This window comes from Paramormyrops kingsleyae, chromosome 18 (assembly GCF_048594095.1).
Source record: "Paramormyrops kingsleyae isolate MSU_618 chromosome 18, PKINGS_0.4, whole genome shotgun sequence".
NCBI classification, from domain to species: Eukaryota; Metazoa; Chordata; class Actinopteri; order Osteoglossiformes; family Mormyridae; genus Paramormyrops; species Paramormyrops kingsleyae.
In genome coordinates this window covers 26,014,317-26,037,562 of record NC_132814.1, presented here as the reverse complement: position 1 = coordinate 26,037,562, position 23,246 = coordinate 26,014,317, and the positions used below count along the sequence as shown (strand labels likewise).

The 23,246-nt window shown below is 38.5% G+C and overlaps 1 long non-coding RNA gene across 1 annotated transcript; it reads left to right on the top strand.

Moving 5' to 3' along the window:
- Window positions 1-9,445: 9,445 nt before the first annotated feature.
- On the top strand, window positions 9,446-17,393 carry LOC111835468 (uncharacterized). Its single transcript, XR_002836227.2, has 2 exons — window positions 9,446-9,663; window positions 15,997-17,393. It is a non-coding gene; the product is annotated as an uncharacterized lncRNA (long non-coding RNA).
- Window positions 17,394-23,246: the final 5,853 nt, after the last annotated feature.

Here is a 23,246-nt window from a genome sequence, read left to right as displayed (position 1 = left end):
CTTTAGTTAATTAAAAAAATCTTCTTACACCACATAAGCTATAAAATCGAGTTTAGCAAGTTTTCTTTTTACCACATTACAAATCCTATGGCAGCTCTCGCTGCAGCCAGCCTCAACCACTTCTGCAAAAAAAAACCTTTCGCTCGCCACGTTACATCGTGACATCACCTCATAATCTGCATACACTCGTCTTTTTTCTTAAAGAGATAAATTAGTTTTGTTAATATACTGTAAATGTGTTTTTGTTTCTATTTGACCAATTTATAAATTATTGTTGTAATAGTAATATATTTATTTCATGTGGGTTACAGAAGGCCAATTGAGCACAAAAGATTCGTTAATGCAGTATGTAGTTTTTGAGATGGCGCTTATACGAGTGAAATAATAATCGTGATATCGTAGTTGATATCGTGACAGTCCGACAAAGGTTTCGAGGTATTTTTTATCGTGATATTACGTTTTTCTTTACATTCCTACCAGATAGCATAAACCAGAGTACCTGGAGGAGATACAAGCTACATGGGGGGAACATTACATTTTTTATTCAGCAGACACTTTCATTGAAAGCAATACAATTGGGGCCCAACAAGGAAATCCCTCTGGCAATCCACAGAATTTGAAAAGGCGACATTCTGTTCACACACCATCCCCATAAAATCTCCACACACAGAACAAAGATGAGATTCAGAGTCCCAACACTGAAGATGTGAGGCAATCGCACTACTCAGTAAGTCAGCACGCTGCCACTACTGACATGAATCAGAAGGACTTGAAAGAAAAACTATTCAGTGAGATTGCATGTGTAAAAATCAGCTCCATGGGTACTTGCAGAACGTGTTTTGGACACTAATGGGTAGGGTAGGGCAGATTCTCTGAGGCACTGTGAGACTGTAGCCGTGGGAGGATATGCCAGTCCCTGCCCTCGTAACATATCTGTTGTGGGAGTCCTTGTGTCTCTGCCCCCACAGACACCATCTCATTATGCACGTTCCTTCTATCATCTGCAGGACCTGAATTCACCTTGGTTTTCTCCTCTTCTTTTATGGCTAATACATAATGAATGCCTGATAAATGATGCCTGGTTGAAGAATATTCAGAATTTTACATATTCACATAGAAGAATAAATAACTGTCTATTAAATGTTTACAGAAAACTTTACGAAAACATACAGAAAAATCATTAACAGAGGACTGATAAATTAATACACCACGTGAGATCTACTGATTAAAAAAACAATTCTGTCAGTTACCATTACTTGATAAACAGTAGAAGAGCGTGTTCTGGTCATGCAAGCTGTAGCGTCTGAACCATAGAAGTGTTTGATTGGAGGATCTGAGACAACAGCAACTCGGGATCCCTCATTGAGGCAAATATGGTTGCAGTTGTGTGGCAAGACTATAGTCACTGGGCGTCAAAGTCAAACAAAGAAGGTAGGGAATGTGAACCCACCTAATCCAAAAATGTACTTCTTTCAGATCACCAGCCTTCTCAGTGAGTCCATGGAGTAAGAAGAGGCCATGCTGGAAGCTTGCTCCCTCTAACTAACATGTAGGAGACAACACCTGGAGTAACAGAGGAGTAATTTGAGAAAACAACATTTGACATGACAAAACATAAGAGCATTGAAAGCAGTCCTTTTTGCACATTTTACAGTCTTTATCATCCAACAATATTGTGAATGTTTGTTTTAGTCAGAGTCATGGGTTCTTTATCAATGTATTACTAATTTGATCACTGTTTTTATAGTGTTACCCTTAATTGTAAAATAATGTCCCCATACTCTAATCTGAGTATATAAACAATCAAACCCAAAGTCTTAAATTTATAGTGCATAAGGATTAGTCTATACATTTTGTAAGTCTTATAAATGTGATTTTAAAGGGCGTACATTGTCAATTTTTCATTATATTCTACCTGTTAGCTCTTGTTGGGCAGAGGTTGTTATGAATGTCACAGCCATTAGCATTGGCACAGTCTGCCACAACAAGGAGGTGTTCAGTGGAAAAGATTAAATCTCTAAGGTAATTTTCTTGTTTGTTTCCCATTTATATGTGTTTTTTATTGTTGACATATACATGTAAGGCTTTGGTGTTATACTGTGATGTTAGGCATATTTTACAGCTAAATGTTTGAATGGATGTATGCATGTAGAGCATTAAACTTGAGTGATGTGTGCAAATGAATTTAGCACCTTGAAGTTTGGGGCTCATTGGCTTACATGCAAATTCTGAAATAAATGCTTGAAGACAATAACAAAAATGAACAAGAGTCATTTGATATTTTAGCACTGCTTGGACCCCATTTCTATTTAAACACATTTTATGAGCCTGAGACTAAATTCTGGTGGATAAGTTCCTTTTGTCTGCTACAGTAAACTTAGAAAGAGTAATATTGAAGATTTTGTGGCTAAATGAGCTCTAGTAACAATTTCAGACTATTTGAAGCATAATTGTCTTTTACCTATAACGTAAGTGGAAGAAAAGGTTTGTGAAGAATAAAGTGGTTCTGTAACATCTAGTCCACTGGCTATTCATCCTTCTTCCCCAGTGCAGCCTGCATGATGTTCATACTGCTCCTGTACATCCCTGTGGGGGCAATTACCTGGAGGCAGGAGGGGGAGCATGTTAGGGCATAGCCGCTGTTGCTAGGACACAGCCATGTCTCTGTTTCCCTAGATGAACCTTCAGCTGATGGAAAACTTTGGGTCACCTTGTTCAGTTCTTCCCCTTGCACAGCAGAGGTGACTTACAGATGGCTGATTTCACCAGCATTTACTGCCATGGCGTACTGTGTATGCTGCATACTGGCAAACAATTTTCATATTATTAATAATAATGATAATAATAATAATAAGAAGAAGAAACATTGTTTTTTTGGGAGTGGGACTGCATATTACATGTTATAACTTCACGGGAAATGTAACTTTATTTATTGTAACTATAGTTATTTTGGTAACACTTTACTGAAGAGGGTACAAGTAATATACACTAATGTACCCTCTTACACTCTTACTTAATGTATTAATTAACCAATGATAAGGCCCCATGCTCATTCATTATTAATCAATCGTAAAGATTCATGCATAAACTTGCTGAGTTTCTTAAGTAATTACTAGAAGCATTGCTACGTTCATCCATCCATCCATCTATTTTCCAAACCGTTTATCCTTCTGGGTCGCAGGGAGTCCAGAGCCCATCCCGAAAGCTACGGGCACGAGGAGGGGACCAACCCAGGACGGGGGGCCAGCCCATCGCAGGGCACACTCACACGCACCGTTCACTCACACATGCACTTACTACGTTCATTTTGTAGAAAATAACTTTAACAAGTACCTCCTTAATGATCACACCTGTGCCATTTCCTCTAACTGCCCGCAAAGAACATTTAAATATCCCCAAATATGTGGGCCACCTGAAAGACGGTAAGGTGAGTAGAAAAAGAGGGGAAAAAAGAAAAAATAAGCGTGAAACAGAACGCTTTTTTCCACAATGGATGTTGTCTGGTGTGAGAACCAGTGACTAGCTCTGGGCCAAAGGTCTGATTACAAAAGTTGGGCGGTGTCAGAAAGTGGCCTTATGTTGAAGATGAAAAGAATGTATCAAAAAAGAGTGGTTCACCCCACTTGTAAATATCTAACAGAAATAATCCTTCTAGTAGCTGTTTGAATAGCTAAAATATTCATAAAATACACTTTGTCCCCCTTAGACTTTCTTATTCACATTTCAATCTTTCAAGAAATTCGGTAAATATTTTTGTTTGTTAATCATATAACATATCAGGCAGTTGTTAAAGAAAGGATGAACTCAGTGACATTACACAGATAACTACATAGAACGGGATCATTTTCCCTCCAATGACTGACAAAATATGAAGAACATCTAGCCTGAACTGGAGGCCGGTCTGTCCATCAGCCCATTGGACAGTACACAGCTGAAAACAGGCCTGCATCAGGAGTCGGGGCTGACGCCTGGATGGGCAGCTTTGGACCAGCCGTGTCAAGAAGATTTAGGATGTGGAGAAATGGAGAAATGGGAGAAATGTGGAGAAATGGGAAACCAGACCAATGGCGACTAAGAAATGTGTCCGAAATATCAAAAAAATAAAAGCAAAAGGACACTATTAACCCAACTCGGGTAAAGCAAACAAAATGCTGGGCATCCAAACTGCAAAGAGATAGACTAAGACCCGAAGATACCCGACCCCAAGCGAAACCGACTGCTCAGTCTAAACAACGCAGTACTTCGGCTTCTTGTTATGGACGAGCTTCCGTGGACCTGGCTGAGTCCTGTAGTTACCAAGGTAGCAGTGCAGAGGTAACGCCTACCAATACAACACTGTACCGGCTGCTCTCAACTCACATAAAACCTACTCACATAAATCCGGATTTACGGCAAAAAGGCCATGGAAGCGCTAATGCTAACAGCGATATACACTGAAAATATATAAAAATTGAATCTTGTAATTTATTTTAATTTAAATTTCTTTAGTACATATTACTCATGCATTTTTTGCTCATATGTTTTTTATATATATAAAAGATAACATGTTTAAAATATAAATTTGAAATTGTTCATTCACAATATAATAGCCAATGATATTTAAAATGATGCTAAGTTCAGTTAAATAATTTTCAGTACAGTATTACACCTGAGCAATTCATCAGCCACATATTTGCCATTTTGTGAAGGCGAACAGTATTTTATTACTTGGAATTCTGGGATTTTCTGTCATGCTTCCAGATCTTGATAGTTTCAAATGGTTTTAGATCCAAATAGACCATTAATTCCTCTAAAATCTCTTTGTTATGTTTGAATACTATAGAAGGAACCTACTCAATGAGCTGTCTTCGCCTGGACATTGCATGTAAGCAACCTGTATTTGAAAATGTCTCTTTCAGCATGTTGCGCTGTGACAAGGGGAGCAGCCAGTGAAGAACAATTTTATTTTTATTTTATTACAATTTGTAAGAAGGATGGGATACAGTTGGGGTGAATATAACACAATAGGAAATACTAATTCTGAATTGACATATTGTGACTGAACAGGGCAACTGATTGAATGGGAGGATATAGTGGGTCATAATGATGTCTGAGTTATGGGGACAGAGAAAGCAAATAGGTCGAATCAAAATGAGTAAACCCAGTTTTCCTGACTCTGCTAACTGGCATGAGTCTCACCTTGGTAAGGATTATTTTTGAGGGAAACTGGAGATAGTAGTTGACTCTGTTCTGCTGCATTGCGTGAGAGTCCTATCCGATATACATCAACAACCAAATGAGCTTTGGCCTTACCCATGCACATTATTCCTGGTCTTATTTGGAATGCAAATAAGAATACAAAAGAGAGCATTCAAGCCTTTCTCTTTCTGCTCTTCTTCTCCAGCTCACTAAGAGTAGGCCTTTCTCTGGCGGCAACCTGACGAAAAGCCAGCATGTTCAGCATTACAGTAGTTCAAATACAAGAACTCGTGGCCATAGGTGGAAATTAGCGGGAGAACATTTCAAACTGGATTTAAGGAAGCACTTCTTTACACAGCATGTAGTTAGAGTATGGAATAGTCTTCCTGATAACGTAGTGCAAGCTGAATCCTTGGGTTCCTTTAAATCAGAGCTAGATAAGATTTTAACAACTCTGAGCTATTAGTTAAGTTCTCCCCAAGCGAGCTCAATGGGCCGAATGGCCTCCTCTCGTTTGTATAGTTCTTATGTTCTTATGTGCACACATCTAGTTTGGGGCTTACGACAGAGTGCATGAATCTTGAGCCAAACCTCGTAGTGGCTAACTGACGACTGCCTGGCAGGCTGCCTTTATTAGCCTCCATCACACTGATTTTGGCTGCACACAGCAAAATCCCCTCATCTTTGTTCAGAGTAGCCAATGTGTTCAGCGTACCTACAAACAGAATTCCAGATTCCACCAGATTTCCAATATCATGTTAAAAGGCTTAAAAGGCTTCCTAATTTCTGTGTTTTTAGAGAAAAGCAGCTGGATTTATGGATTATTAGCAGCTAAAATGACCCCTGCATGAATGTGATTTAATTTGTCAATTGTTTCCGTTTTTCTGCATCATTAGTTTGAGGTTCTCCTTTGTGTAATTACATGATTTCAATTCAGTTACAGAATACTTAAGATTTCTTATGCGATCAATATAAGAGATAAAGCACTCAATTTAACTTAAGGGTGACCAGCTTCTCTGTAGATCAGCATAGATATTTCAAGATTCAGGATTCTTTAATTGTCACATACATAGTTATACAAAGTACAACACACAGTGAAATACGTCCTGAACCGCTCTTTTGTAGACTGTGCAAATTTAAAACTCCAATTATGCTAAAGTTAAAGTGCAAAAAAAGCTAAAATACAAGCAAAGTATATTCAAAATGAACGGTACCACAGACATAATTGACATAAAAGACATAATATGACATAAAAAGTAACCAGTGTAACAGTGCGGGTATGGTGAGGGGTACATGAGCACAATGTACTTCAGGGTGTGAGGAGCAATGGCACGTCCAGGTTCAGAAACCTTATGGCCTGGGGGTAGAAACTCCTCCTAAGCCTCCCAGTCCTGGCCATGATGTTCCCGAGTCTCTTTCCTGATTTCAGAAGCTGAAACAGGCTGTTGTTGGGGTGGGATGTGTCCTTTAGGATCCTGAAGGTTCTGCTCCTACATCCCTTGATGTAAATGTCCTGAGGAGATGGAAGGGCCGACCTGCAGCAGTGTTCTGCTGCACGGGTCACCCTCTGGAGGGCTTTGCGGTCCTGAACACAGCTATTCCCGAACCAGGAAGTAATGTTCTGAGTCGGGATGCTCTCCACAGCGCCTGAGAAGAAAGTCTGAAGGACCGTTGGAGAGACCCTGAACTTCCTCAGCTGTCGAAGGCGGTACAGGCGCGGCCCTTTTTGGACTGGACTTGAATGTGAACAGTCCACGTCAGGTCCTCAGAAATGTGGACCCCCAGATATTTAAAACTCCTCACCCTCTCCACAGGAGATCCGTTGATGATGAGGGGCGTGTAGGCTCTCTGCTACCTCCTACTGAAGTCCACCACCAGCTCCTTTGTCTTGTAATTTACCACTGGATATGTGTTTCCCCTAAAGAGTAACAAACCTAAACAATTACACTGACATCTGGGCTTGACCTTGAACTAGCACTTGTAGGACGAGCTAGCGTAGAACCCTAATCCCTTCCGGAGATCTTTATTCAAATATTCTGGGAGACGTGTTCCTGTTTTTACACTCAAATTTACTGGCAGGGAGCTCACAGCAGTCCATGACAGGCACGTCTTGCAAAATGCGACTAATTTCAAAATGAGTAGCTGGAATTGTGCGTAGACAGAGTTGTTCATCTGTGACACAGTGTGGATTTTATTTTGTGCAATGTGAGACTGTGGGCAGTTCTGAAGGTGTGACTGCTCCCCATGATCAAGTATTTCAATGAATTAGTTTCCCACAGGACAAACATCAAGGTAGGTTTACACAGACTAAAACCAAACAACATATAATTCATATAAATATAATCTCTATGAATATAATCTATTTGAAAAATGTATTTCTTTTTACATTTCTTTGATGTATCAAGAAGCAATTCCCTGAAACATAAATTATTCTTTTTAGTTTTTTTGAACATATTTCCAGTATAGCTTTCCTTTCCCAATGGGTAGAAAATGTCTTACATAAAGAGCTTCATATATTGGATACCCTCAGACACATCGTCTTCAAACTGTTGAAAAGCAGGTCAAACTACTATCAGTATCAAAACAGACAATAGTCACTAACATAACGCTGCACTCATAATTTTTTAGAAATACTAAATTTCTGTTTTCTAGACACCTCTTCTAATTTGCTTTGTTGCATCAAATGCTGTCTTTCAGTATGATTTTTATTGAAAAACATTGTTTATTTCATCCTTTCTTAGCAGTGGTTCCTGATTTCATCTAAAAGCACTTTTGTGATTTTAACAAAACTGCATGTTGAAATATACTGTCAACTACATGGTAAAAAATATACTGTCAACTACATGGTAAAAAATATACTGTCAACTACATGGTAAAAATATACTGTCAACTACATGGTAAAATATACTGTCAACTACATGGTAAAAAATACTGTTAACTACATGGTAAAATATACTGTTAACTACATGGTAAAAAATACTGTTAACTACATGGTAAAAAATACTGTCAACTACATGGTAAAAATTTACTATAACCGACTGTTTCCTAACTGCTTGTTTTAGAATTTAACAGGTGAACAGGTTCACTCCACAAAGTAAAATGACATCATTTTCACAATGTTTTTAAGTTTAAAAAAATATCTTTTCAGGAAGCATTACTTTGCTATGAAGTTTAGATATTTAGATAGACATTTCTAAATCCTAGAAAAAAAGCCCTGTAGTTTCGCCTCAAATATGAGACCGATTATCAGGCAAGTGCTGACCTTTGTTTTGGGTGGAATTTAACGGTATTTCAAAGGTGTTGTATTACATACACAGATTTTGTTTTGACATACAACAATATCTAGATATGGTGAGAATGCAAAAAGCCAATGACTAAGTAAAGCAAATTCCACAAAAAATAAAATACAACTTCACTCCAAGCTGCTACTCTGCTCACTGAGTATATCCTCTGCAAAGCCACAGGTAAGATGCACACCGGCCTCAACCCACTGTGTAAATTAATGCCTCCCGTGTTGTTATTTGGTTATCCACTGTTGTTACATTTTTCTATGTAGTTTCCCACTACGGTCATATTTGTTGTTAAGTAAGAAAATATGAAGAGAATATGAAGGATTCTATCGCAGTGCATAGTCATAGCTTCAGGACACAAAACCCCACACTAAGAGAGGCATGTTGCCAGTTTGCCCCTGGACTGACCTTTAGGACGTAACGCAGCCCAGGCGGCCAGTAGATGCATGTCGCCCCACCCTGAGCCCTGTGTGTAGGTGTGTGGGGGCAGGGGGGGGGGCTGCGACCATAAAGCAGGTGACGGGTGCAGCGGGGCGTGTGCAGACGTCGGAAGCCCGGGGCAAGGAGCAGCCACCTGTAGTTTGCTTGCAAGCAAAGGCCGGGCCCGAGCGCCACATATTTTACTGCCTTCTAAACCCCATATATTTATTTATTTAGGTATGGCCTAACCTGTTATTCAAGAAATAAGAAGTGTGTTTTGGGAGGCGGGGGGATGGGACTCTAGAGGCACAGGAAGAGTGACTGCTGCTCTCACGAAAGGCAACACTGACGTCACAAACAGATACACAACACCTTAGCTGCTGGGGCGTGGCTTTTGTGTCCAAGCAGCCTCCTGTATGGCCCAAAGACACACCTGCTGGCAGTGGAGGCTTGGGATTGGCTACAATACGGAAATTACACCTGGGTGGGAGGGGCGCTGGAGGAAGCCAAGCCCTTTACAAATTCCACCCGTCTGCATTAAGCGCTTAACCAGGTAGTGTTGACTACCGCTCCGAACTGCCTAGTTGCAGAGAGTCATCCCCAGTGCTACGGCCTCCTTCCTTTCCGTAAAGCGCTCCAGTCGAAGTTGATGTGGTGCCACAAGAAGTCATGCAATCTTCACTAAAAGGAATGAAGATTTAAAGCATCCCTCACAGGCCGGAGACAAAGGGCTGATTCATCCAAGGCCTCGCCTCTCCAGAACAAGACAAAAGGGGTAATTTACTAACATCAAGCCGATTTTCTGGCCTTCTCATAAATTTGTTTTCGTTATTTTGTAATACCTTTCTTCCGATGTCCACGTCCTGGCCAGCAGGGAGAACTCACAGCCGCCTTGCCTGTCGCGTGATTCGAAGGGCGCCGATCCTTTTCGTGGTTTCAGGGGCCTGGGAGTTTCTATGTCGAGTGTATCATAACTCCTATCAGATTCCAGTCTATTGAAACAGAAAGGAGAGCAGGATGACAATAGACGCAAACGTTCATTCCTGGACTGGCTCGACCAGTTAGGGCAGGTAGAGACAAACAGCCAGTTTTGTGAAAAGCTGTGAAGAGTGGAACTTATGCCTGCAGTGCCACTGATTAAAGTACAGCCACTGCTCAGGGTATTTCATCCAATATTAGTTCCTGGTAATTTAATACTATTGTACCTTGAATGTAGGGAAGAATGCAAATTACATACTAAATACAAAGAGATGATAATATAAATTTCTGCTTTATGCTTTTCAGCATTTGTAAATGTAAGTGAGAATGTTCAGAAACTCAGTGCTTAATTTTTATCAAAATGTTTTCTTAATGTTGAAAATTTTAGCATGATGTGTTTTCATCAAATGCCTTTTAATAAGCTTGTTTATGAACTTGAATACTTCAATAATCACATTGCAGTTTTCCTTACGTTTTTTTTTTTTTTTACTTAAAACGTTTTGAGAAAATAGGTTGGATAGAATTTTTCTTGTTATCTCTTGATTTGAAAGGACTCAAATTATACAGCCAGTATTTTACTTGCCCTTTGTTACAGCGATAACAAGGGAGATTTTACTACGGCCTGAAATAAAACGTCTGCTCTTTTACTTTTTTCCTATGGTATCAATTGTAATTAGTAACTGTATTTTACAATTTTTAGGAAAGGCATATGAATTTTAAGCTGAAAACATCAGATTTAATTGAAACTGTGGACTTAATATCTGGCGTATGACCTCGATATCTAGTATTATTTAACCAAAGGCCAAAACGGAGGTAGGAAACACCCGATAAAGGGGGCATGAGGTAAATGGTGAGTAAATGGTGAGGTGGAGAGCTTTGATTGGTGGGAGGGAATATGACCATGGAGTTTATTTTATCAGAACCGGTCATCGCTTTTTTGGAATTATGATAATGTATTTAATAGCAAGCTAATTGTCACACTTTATGATATGAGGTTGTACACTACAAAAACATTTCTATGCATCTTTTTACAAGTTTCTGGGCCCTTTTACCCTTTTGTACTGTGTTGGCTGGTTTCCCCAACCTGTGAGGTCAGTGACAGATATAGACAGTTTAGAAGCAGCTTTAACACATTTACAGTCATGCAGTTAAATGGCTTCATACTATGAAGATTTAGTATTAAATTTTTGTTTCTTCATGGGACAGATGTACAGATTTTAAAATCGATAGCGTGACTTTTAACTGTCTTTTCCATTGTTAGATGTTCAGTATAAAAGGTCGAGCTGAGTCTGCTTTGACTTTGAATTAGAGGGCAGTGACCCAAGCAGAATTCTCTCAACATAATTTGTACGAATATGGCAGCTGTTCATATTAGATTACAGCATGGGGAATCATTTTATACATTTCTGTTCCCTTTGATTTATTTAAATTAGACAATGTTTAGTTAAAATTAACAAAAGTCACATGTGTTGTTGATACCGATCAGTAGCATAAGTAAAGCTACTTAGAAAACAGAAGAACTCAACTTCCATATACAAATTCCTCCCCTGTAAATTATGCTTATTATAGCGGTATTCAAATCTGGATGGAAAAGCTGTGAAATAGAAAATATATTTACAGCTAAAACAATCAAGGGGTATTTTTTTATAAAAATGACAGTTTAAATGAATAGTCTCTAAGGATTGCACTGTAACAAAATGCACAGAAACTGGCAAAACAAGGATTGTTTTAAGCTGTAGCAATTAGATGAATAAGATTAGATGCCTCTCTGACTAAGGTTTTGGGTTTCAGTGGTGTTGTTCTGTACTCAAGGACTAGCTGTTGATTAAAGCTCAGTCCTGTTCACAGAGCTCTCATTTCTGGGCACTTGTTGCATTCCTGGGCCGACCCAGACTAATCTGGGCAGCAGCTCGGGAGTTTGGGACAATCAAGAACGAAAAGTCCATGGGGACCTAAACCTGCACTTGCCCCTGAGGGCGGGGCCTTAATCAGCAAAGACTGGCCAGACTATCTGAGGAAAGGTGAAGAACAAACACAACTGGAGAGAGCAGCTACACTAGGTTTCTATTTATACTTGCAGCCAAAATCACATTCAATAAAGGGAGGGGCACAGGTTTCGGTCCTTTATTTTCCTTTTCTTATATGTTCTCTCTTTCTGCTGCCTTTCATCTCCGTTCTCCTATATTCTCCTATGTCCCTTATGCCTCCCACTCCCCACCCCTTCTCTCTACAAAGGCCTGCCTTGCAGATTGCTGCTGCTGATGATTAGTTCGACGGCAGGCCTGGACCAGGCGGGCTTTTCCCAAGCATGACCTCCAGGCCCATAGCAGGCTGGGCTGCTCCTGGGCAGCTGGGCAGAAATCTGAGATTTTCCCCTTTCTTATCCCTCCTGATTCTCACTTTTTTCTGGCTGGCAAATTCTTTTTTTCTGGGGTCTCTTTGATGATGGTAAGGTTACAGGCCTTCTCTCTTGGTCTCATTCCCAAGTTCCCCAAATCCCTTTCTCCCTTGATAATTACTGGAAACCCCCTTCCTGATAACATGCACCATTCTCTTTCTTTTAGGTCTGGGTCCTTGGCCTGATTTTAAGCAAACAAATTTCTATTGCCATATTCAGGATTGCAGTCGTATTTAAAAATGTCTGTGTTGCTTAGATACCATTTTAATGTTCAAGAACAGGGTGTTTTATAACTGACTGTTCATTGTCTTGCACACTTCAGAATTTGAGCATTTTTAATAAACACCTACGACTTCAAAGCCAAGTTACTTGCATAATTCTGAAAATATGTAAAATTGCCATTCAGCTTCAGTGTTATTGCTATAATAGCAACCTGTAATGTTGCTTCATTCTCTTGTAAATAGTATGTTTTCTCTTTTGATATAAAATATTGGTCTTTTAAGTGACCTGTAGTTATCGGGGCTCCATCAAAGGTCTGAACAGTAAATTTTGCAGTCGCTATTTGGTAAATGAGTATAAACGCATAGATAGTATTTTTCTGCAGGGGCAGAAAAACAATCTAGTTTGTTTGTACCCCACAGTATATTTCCTGGTAAATTAAATGGCTTTTTTAATGTTGTTTTTGGTGTTGTTTTTTTGATGGCCATCATGGTAGACATCTAGACACCACAATGCTCTGAAAGCCATGATGGCACCAGGAAATACAGTATTTCCTTGGATGTGACAAAGGGGGATTATGGAAAATGGCATGTTCCATGGTATAAATACTCATTGTAAAAATGACCACCAGCCTGTCTAACCCTCCATTTCATAACAAAAACAGACGAGTCAGAACGCCTAGGAGTACTCATTTGTGGGGTCCGCATTGCCCCATATACTGTACTAAACCCCTGCAGCAATCACGTGACAGGAAAAAAATATAAATGTATTAGTATTTTAAATTTTTATTTAATTTAATTTAAGTTAGTATTTAATTTTTGAGTTTTTTTTCTTTGACGGCAGTTAAAGTATTATTTTTTTTGTGTATTATTTCGCTGAGGGCAATGCATTTAACAGATGCTTTTTACAGTTATTCTGAAGATGTACAGTAAATGTTAGCATGAAGCCTTAAGTGTTTCTGGTGAAGAGCTTTGGTAGCTTAAAATTTAGAGGAGAGTCTAAAGCTCATAGAGGTTTGTCACTCCAATCCATGGGTGGAGTTGTTTTTGGATGAATCACTATTTACAATACAGATGTCTCTTTTAAATGTATTGTTGAAGCATGTCAATTAGAACTAACAATATGAATGAATACAGAGTAAGATCATTTCTTTCATTTTTGTTCAGTACAAGTTTTGAGTGTTTTTAAAAGTAGTCTATAAAAAGAAAAAATATGATGAAGTTAGATATTTACATTTTACATTTTAAATAACATATTCAAATAAGGTTTTTGGCTTTTCTCTTGGAATTGAGCCGTGTTCACTGTTTTTTACCCTTTGGAGAAAGATGTTTTCGTTTGACTGGAATCTCTTTCAAGCTATAACTCAGTGCTGAATGTTCCCCGGAGCTTGATAAGCACTAATAAGACAGACAGACGGGTGGATGATTTAGTTTGTCTTCAATAATCATTCCTTTATGTAGGATACTTTCAAGGCATTCTTCTTTCAGAAAGCTAGCAAAATAATACTTAAAAAGAACAAATGCCGACCAAAAATTCTCAATTGATTATAATAACTATTAACTGTACTATTCAATAAATTCTAGAATTTTTATTTTTTATATTTTGTTAGTAATAACTTAGTCATGGTACAGTATAAAAATGGTGCATCAACTTCAATAGAATGTTATGGTTTTGCAAAGTCTGTATGTCCTGCTGTAATTCTGATATTTTGGTTTGGATGGTCATCCTCATCTTACCTGGTAGCATTGGATTTTATGTCTGCTCTAATACTGCCTGGTAATGATGATAGTTACCTTCCCCTGGCCTCTGGGAGAACACAGACAGTGCTCAACTAATTTCACTGTATTGTCAAATCAGCTCAGGTCAAATCAAGAGGCTACGGAGATACTACCAAACAGATTCTTCTTCAGTAAATATAACTAGGTCGCTATAACCACTTCTCATTATGAAATTACCCACTTCGGTGCTAATGCCAGTCGCTTGATATGAGTGCTGTAGCATTTTCTCAGGCTCCATGAGGGCCTGAGCTCCAGTGAAGTGGCCCCTAGCGTCCATCTTACCTGGCAGTGATGGACTGTACCTGTGCTCTAACACTGTCTGGTAACGATGTTCGCTGGGCGACCTCTGGGCAACAAGATGCTCCGCACAAAGCTTATTGACATAAAATGCACTGCATTAACTGACATGCGATAGGTGCATTGTGGACATATCCTGTGACAGCAGCTAAGAACAGAAAGGAGCCTCCTAACTAGCTGGACTTTAGATTTCCATGTTTTTCTGCAAACAATTTAATGAAAGCTTATGCCGCAATTTAGCTAGTTGGAACTTATACTCCACTTATTACAAATAAGTTGTGCTTAAAGTGTCCATCTCCTGTCATGGCACTTTTCCCCAGCACTATTACTGGCAGTTTAAGGAAACGTTTGCTTCGTTTGCATAGCCTGCACACCCAGCGGTGGATGGTGAAGCACAAACATGACATCCCTCATATCTCCTGCTCTCAGTTATGTTTCTTGGTTTGATTGAATCAGGTGGGACGGTATCTTCTTAATGACTATCCTAATTGCTTACTGCAGAGCAAATGTGAGCCATTTCACTGTTTTGCCATTTATATTAAATTTAGAAATTCATTCACATTGAAAGACCACGTGTAAATCAATAGGTGAAGTAAACCAGGTGAAGTTTTCAAATGGGCCACTAAAAAGAAATGAAACGACCCTCTGTGATTGATCTTGTGATGTGCAGATATACACATCACACATGGTGGGCTCAGGTTCCTGAAACTGACTGGATCTGCTAGCTCTCCTCATTCATCAGAACCTCATAGTTTAACAGTCATTATACTGATGAGGAAAAATGGAGATTGTTAGCTGAAATGGAACTCCAAAGCTGCAAAACCTGTTACCATAATGAACCGCATGTTATTTTAGGTCTTGTTTTCTTTTGTACTCATTATGAATAATATTTTTAGGATAAAAAGTACATGTAACTGAACCGTTGTGGCACTGGAAAATAGAGAAGGCATGCCGGTTCACTCAACTTTACAGATGTTCATAAAGGCTTTATATGTGCTATTAAATATTTAGCTTGCCAATAAACACTGAATCACACCTTTGTTTACTCCTCTTAAGTTTCTTAGTGATAAATGTTACAATGAATTTGCACCATGTTGTAATGCAATTGCCTAATTTGGTTACTTAACTGAACTGACAGTTGCAGGTGGGGTGAAGAGGAGTGCCAGTCAAAGAAAGCTTAGTATGCGAGTTTATTACGTCACTGTCACATCTTACTTAATGAAGTTCACAGTTTATCAAAGTGTTTGAACCAAGTGTATAAAACTAGTATTATTTCTAAGAATTATTGTAATCATCCCTCATCTTAGTTTTTTACTTGAATATTTCTTCTCATTTTAATCTAATTTTGCCGTTTCTCTGTAATATTTTGTAGATTTTATAATGTACATACAAAACAGTTTTCAAATGCATGCTTTCCATTCTTTTCTTCCTCTGTAAGGTAAAACAATCATTGGGCGACTTCCATGGCTTCCTTCCATCAGTGCCACTGTACCTGTCAATTGAGGTCTTACCAGACATGGTTAGATCTATCTGTACTTGTCTAATACTGTCTGGTAATGCCGTCCATTGCAGGGAGAGACATCTCCTCTTCGAATCTTCTCCCATCATCTCCTGCATTATGGTAATATTAAAAGCTAATTGCCATAAGTGGACCATAGATTAGAAATATTAGCATTCATGCTATAGACTAGTAGCATTAGTAAGCAGTGCATAGTCAAGTACAGTAGCTTTGGTAAGGAGAAGACAGCTTAGTAATAGTGATAATCATAATGCATTATACTTTTCATACAGTCTGCAGTGTTTAATAACTTAATTCTTTGCAATGGATTTGTATATAAATACCTACATAATGCGTGTGTATGTTTATATATATAATCTTTGGATATCTTGCATACAGTTTGTGTTTTGTTAAGTTTCTGAACATTGTGCATAGTATGGCTGGGACAAAATATTTCTTATATATTTTGTAATATTTTTAAATATCATTTTTAATATTTTTTTTCATATCAGTTGATATAGATACTTATCAATCATATAATTCAAGTCATTATTTCTTTACTTCTAGTTTCAAATTTTATTTTAAATTACTTTAATATATATTCAGAACATGAAAAAAGGAGAAATTGATGGACTCCAAATCAAAATCTAATTTTAATAAATGAATCACACAAAAATAAACATTTTTGTTATCGAAAATGCTGACAGTGTGTTTTTTGGTCTTTTTTTCCCTGACTGCTTTGCTCTATGATTGGTTGAAATTGCATTTGTTTCTGTGACATGGTATGCTGTTATAATAATTGATATTTTATTGATCCCTGTGGGGAAATTCTCTTCGTGCCCCTCCCAACTTTCTCTCTGTAGGTGAAAGCAAGGGCAGCCGCCTATAACAGAGCCCAGGGCGCTGCTGCTTGAGGGCCTCGCTTAAAAACGCAAATGGGCCCAGACCGGGCTTCAGCTGGCAACCTTATAGGTCAGAGGCACCAAGGTCCAGCCCACTGAGCCCCACACTGCCTCCATATAGCCACATGCTGTCATGCATTGTCCCTTATCTAGAGTTTATTGACGTTTCTCATTTTCTTATCATTTAAATTGTACTTGACAATAAGTCGATATATCATTTATATCGCCCAGCCCTACTACCTAAGTAATTATGTTAACTATTGCATATTAAAAGTGACTGCTGTGATATTTTTTTCATGTGTCCCATTTAATGTAATGGATTGATTGTATGGATTACTCATTTAGTAATGAACTATATATTCCTGTTTTAAATCATGTAGTGATAAGCATAGTTCACATTATGAATAAAGATATTAAAACATTCTTAAACATTAACTTTTGTTTGTGTTTATTATAAGGATATTTAATATTCATATACTTTAATGCCAGTACCACTCATTAAAATATTGGCTTTTTTCATAAACTTCTGCTAGAACTGAGAGTCAATAAATACCCCAGTGTTGCTGTTTTAGCTGCCTAGTGATATATGTGTATTAAACCCTAAGGTGACCAACTACAACAGTAGTGATTTGCCCAACCTCCGATTAAAACAGTCTTGTATTTGCATCATGAATATCAAAACTTTAGCTTCAGTTTAACTTTAGCAAGCAGCTTTGTTCGAAACATGGTCTACTTTGCCGACACAGCTGAGTATTTACAGGCTAACATATCATTCTGTCAAAAGTATAAAAGCATGTATGCAAGCTGAACCTGCAGTTGTATACAGCTCTTTAACAGTGGTACAACCCATTGATCTTCATACTTGTATTCATAGGACCAAATATTTAATGTTATTCATTTTGCTCAGGCTAAGATGAAAGGACTCTCAGTTCTGGTGCTGGAATGCCAGTAACCGCCATCTTTCACCTGGTCCCACTATATCCATTAACTTGCCCGTTGACGTCACATGACCCAACAGAAACACTGAGATGCCTGCTGACTGGGGGGTGTGGATCAGGTTTCCCGTGAACAGAAAGCTCTTTTTTGACAAACCCTGGGTACATACCCCCACCTCTCTCTACCACTGTAGGCCAAATCTTCGGGTGCTGGGCCTACAGACAAGGCAGCTAACAAAGAAATCCCAGTCTATCTGAACCAAAGTACTGACAGTGCAAAAAGCTTACTCTCTCTGTGCATCACACATTTAATTTTATTCAGGACCTCCATCTTCATCTTAACTGTAGGATCATATATGCATTAAAGTTTATATATGACAAGGATGAAATTTAATTTAAATTCTTCATCACACTTGAGCCACTACCCTGCTTTTACTCAAACAGGTAATGCTCAGGTTATCTATGTATCTCAAAGCAATCGATGGACATCCTTGTTTCTTAAGGTTTGGCATTCATGGTGGAATTCCAGAATTCTGGCGTTGCATGCCTGGAACTGGTCCATGCATGTTCAGCAGCAGTTTGCATTGTTGGTGCTCACACCTGGATTGGCTGTGATGTGGAATAGGGGCAGAGGAGAAGATGGTAAGTGGATGTGTGGTGAGTTTTGTTTTCTCATGCTTTTATAATGGAAGCAAATGTAGACTCCGAATTGCTCACAACAGGTAAAAGGTTTTGTGATGCATACATGCCATTATACTTTATTAAAATGCTGCAAATTAAACCAAAAGGTCTGGAATTTTGTCACCCATATAATGGAAGTTAGTTATAACACAATAGCTGGTGATGGAACAGAGAACAAAAATATCTAGATTGTGTATGTGGAATGTGTGGAATTTATGCACATTTGTGTCTCTTCTTGGAGAAGATTCACTGCATTCCATAAATTATGCAAGGAATATTTGGAAGGTTTATCCCTTAAATTGTATGCCAGTGCAAGAAGACAATCAAATTGATAAAAAACATATTAATCTTAATTATTGATAATAATTGATATAGCAGAGCATGAATAATATATAGCATGAATAAGAACTCTAGGGGCAATTAAAACAATAGAAACATAAATTGCAACCTAAACATAACATGTCTGTCCAAAGAAAGAAAGAAAGTACAAGGAAAAAGTGACAGTCATAGTGAGAACGTTTACAGTACATGCACAGCTGAGTTGAGCTACAGTTATAGCTCGACTACGTCATGTAATGCTAACAAGCTGAAAGGAGCCATATCGTCAATCAAACTTGCTATGTGGACCAATGGTTGAGAAACACTGCTTTAAATGTAGGCTCTTTGTCTTGGAGTTCAGTCCAAAATTCAATATTAATTAAGACTTTGTTCAAGGAAAATGTTATTAAGGTCGAACTGTCATAAGTATACTTTGTCTCATCTGTGTAAAACATGTGCTTGAAGAGCATGGTGGTTTTGGTGGTTTAAGGCAGCGTTTTCCAACCCAGTCCTCAGAGAGCCCCAGTCAGTCCACATTTTTGCTCCTTCCCAGCTCCAGAGGACCAGATTGGGAAGGGTTGGGGCCCCTTGTTACTCCATCTTATAGTGGTGGAATGCAAGGTGATACATGTACATATATACTATACTCAAAAGTAAATATAAAAGCAGTGATTAAAAAACAAAACTGCATTAAACAAGTAATGCATAAAGAGAAGCTACAGGTAAATGGAATATTTTTTCATAATGTGGAACACTGCAGTTTCCTGTTAGAGACAGAAATATGGTGTCTTTAGCTTCTTTAGTCATCTTGTGTCCCCTTGTGCAGAGGATCCCTTCACAAGGCTGCATGGGGCGAAGGTGGCATGTCTTATAGAGAAGATCAGCTTGATCCCTCTACAAAGTGAATAAGTCCTGAATCACATGGTACATAAATTCTGAACCAGTCTATATACTTTGCAAACCATCTACATTTTCACCAGTGTGTTAAGTACATTCTCCGCTGAGTCAGAAGAATGTGGAAAGGTTATTGGCAAAGATTTTAGCACATTTTTAAATGCACTGCGTTACAATTATTATATTTTCTTCTAAAGTGTTGGTTTTAAAGCAAAATAATGAAATTGGCATCTGTTATCCTCCAAGGTTAACACATTCTGACAAGGATGCAGAAGTATGAAAAATATTAAAGCCGAATTTGTCGTTTTCATACTTAAAACAACATGTTTTATTCATGACCTTGATAAGATGGGGATGGTACTCTCGCCATTGAGGGTCAGGTTACTGGGGCTATTTGTATTAATTTATTCCAAAGATCGCTCATTCATGAAACTAAACTAATGTGTCTTTAAATTATGTTCTGTGGCAACACCAAACAGACTGCAATTCCAGTGTTTGTGGTAAAAACAGCTCCGTTACTTTTCTGGTTTTGTTTCAATAATTCCATTCATATCTGATCACAAAACAGGAAAAACAGTGTGTCATGTGGTCCTTTTCACTTTCCTGGGCTAATCAATTCTGACACCATACATTTGCATGAGACCTTATATTTATATGAATTACATGAATACATATATATGTCCACCTTCAGCATCTTTGGTGCCTCTGTGTTTGTCTGCGTTCTCCATGGTTTTTGTCAGAGTTGTTCTCCTTGTGTTTGTTTTATGTGTCAGTCTTGTTCCTCGTGCTTCGTTGACATTCTTGCTTTTGTTTCCCCAGGTGTTGTTTTGTCCGCGGGCTCGTCGCTTCGCTCTCCTTAGGCATGCCCGGAGTGCGCGCCTTTGGAGGGGGAGAACGTCCTGTCCTGCCCCGATCATCTGCTCCTTCTGTGTGCCACGCCCCATTGTTAACCTCGAGTGGATTCCCCATGTTTACCAGCTGTTTCTTGTTGCTGTCACTAGTCCTATGTATTTAAGTCTGCGTTAGGTATGATTTCCCCAATCCGGTCATTGATGTTACTAACGTGATTGTGTGGTTCTGCCTGTTCTCTGTCCTTCATTAAACCTTGTGTTTCCCCGATTCCTGAAATCTTGCCTCTGCTTACTCGGTCTGTGCCCGTGTGACATTTATGTATTTTGTTTAATGCTTGCTTGTACAGAACATCACAACAGTTTAAAGATATAAATTGATAGCATAAATTGATAAAAAAGCATTATTAATATTTATAACAGATTTTATCATTGCAGGACTCTGGTTGTTGCTCTAGCAATGCAGATTTATATTAGATGTGACATGAGTTTACATGTAGGTCTGTAATACTGGTTCAATAATAGCATCTGTGCTGATGAAGGATGTCAGATGCTGTAAATTTGCTAAAATCTATGATAAAATCACTATAACAAACTTAATACCGTGCTTTTGCGGCTAAGCACACTGCTGCTGCAACAGAGTGTACATGAGGCGTCTGTCACCATTTGTGTAACATGACATGATGGCACATTGTAGCTTGAATATTGAGTTACTTCTTTTCAATATGTCACCTAATGGATCATGTCAACATAAATAAAATAAAAAAACAACAACAGTATTACTTTATTCTACACTCACCTATCTTTTATGTCCCGCGTGTAGGCTTGGATTTAATGCCTGAAATGTCTTTTAAATCACTTGTGGAATGGTATTAGACACAAACATAGTTTACAGATTACCTTCTATTTCTGTGGGAAGTGTTTGCCAGAATCTGGCAGCCAGGATAAACATGTGTTATAAAAAATCTTACAATGCCCAGTTCCGGTGTCTCTGGATTCAGGAATGCACGTTCCCTTCCCAGTTTGTGAAGAGAGGTATACTAAACATATGAAAAGAACCAGGAAAAACACATTTATCCTTCGCACTTTGTATATTCAGGGCAAATTCATTTTTAAAATACAACTGGTATCCAAAAACTATTACTTTCCATGATTATGCCTGACTGTAGAAAATACAATATTGGCCTTATAAAAAGTGAGGGAACATATGAAGCAACAGACTGTCCTATATTTTTTTAATCACTTTTAATATGTAAGCTCACTGTGGGAAGGCATTATGAAAGTGCTCCTCTGCCTTGTATTTATACTATGTACAGCTGTGGTTTTGAACCTGTACGATATACACAAACCCTAAACATGAGGGAAATGTACTACATGAACTATGCAGTAAATAAGGAAACATGCCTGGGATTTTCATTTTAATAATCTTACATTTGAAATGAATATTATTTTTTAAACTCATTGAAACTCATTTGGGCTGCGGGGCACTTCAGCATATGCCTGTTTTTGTCACACCCACTTCCTTAAACCAGTTGGGCGATTATTTGCTTTGACGCAGTAAGAGAGGCACATAGTATAGTGTTGTTAGTGTTGTGGGTGGAGTCTGCATATTTTCTTTGTGTCTTTGTGGTTTTCCTTCCCCATATGGTTAAGGTGACTCAGTGTTTCTAAATTTCCAACAGTAAGTGCGTGTCTTGTGATGAGCTGGCTTTATTCCCGAGCTCCTGATTGAGACTTTACACTGTATATGTGGTTAGGGAAAATAGATGGGTCTTCATGAAATTATAGGGGTGGATAATTTTACCTGCAAAGGGCCAGTGTGTGTGCAGGTTTTTGGCATAACCTTTAGGTAAGTTGTTCAAACCCAGCTGTGAGGACTCTTCTGCTAATCAGTCCTCTAATTAGTGATCTAACCAAAACCTGCACATGCCCGCTAGCGGCCCTTTCTGAATAAGATTAGCCCCCGCCCCCCGGTCTATAAATTAAAATTACTAAAATACCTGTGTTTTTTCACAGAACGTGATCATTTAGGTTAATTTATGGACATTTGTAGACATTTCCATTAGAATGAATAAGATTAAATCTTCCATTTGGTTCATTCAAGGATTTTTTTTGTCTAGCTAGTATAAATGTTCTGATTTTAATTTGCAGTGTGTCATCATTAGAAAACTGTACAAGTCATTGTCTTGCACTAATAAGGTAATGGCTTTCAGTTGATAAACTTAAAATAAACTGATGTGACGGAGTGTTTACGCAGTCTGGAAATGGCGCTCCTGCATGTCAGCATCCGAAGACTGAAGGGATTGGTTTCCATGTATCCGGGCCTCTTGTGTCTGGTTGTCCCACAAGAGGCCACCTGTTTGCTCTACTGATTGAACCTGTTATACCAGTTTAGCAAATTCGCCCGATGGGGTCTGATTCCTTAAGTAACGCTAACGAACCTACTTGCATCCATAGAGGAGACATATCTGCACTGGGCCTTTTTAAAAATTAAAGTGGGAAAGCGTGGCAAATTAGCTATGCAACTGTGTATAAAATGTAATTTGTGTCATTTGTCATGTAAGCCTCAAATAATCATTGTGGATATCAGTGAGAAATACGGCGATGCTCTG